Below are 305 nucleotides of genomic sequence, written 5' to 3'. Positions count from 1 at the left end.
AGGAAGGGCGTCCTTGGACCCGCCTACCGGGGCGGGGCGCCAGCCGACTGCACACCTGACCAGGTGAGCGGCCCGCGTCCTCTCAGGTCCTGTTCCGGGCCAACACCTGCCCCATGCATCTTCGCAGAGCACGGCCGCCTCGCGCCCTCCAAGACGACCCAGACACCCCGTCTTCTAAATGGAAAAATTCCGCCCTGGCATTCGCCCGGCAAATCTCGCTCGGCTGCCCCGGAGAGCACGTGCGGGCCCCGGGGGCTGAGCGAGCGGAGCAGGCGCGGAGCTGACGGGCTCCGGAGCCTCCAGCC

The sequence above is a fragment of the Fukomys damarensis genome, unplaced genomic scaffold, assembly GCF_012274545.1.
Source record: "Fukomys damarensis isolate Sample0158 unplaced genomic scaffold, DMR_v1.0_HiC HiC_scaffold_25, whole genome shotgun sequence".
NCBI classification, from domain to species: Eukaryota; Metazoa; Chordata; class Mammalia; order Rodentia; family Bathyergidae; genus Fukomys; species Fukomys damarensis.
This window is presented reverse-complemented; position numbering follows the sequence as displayed.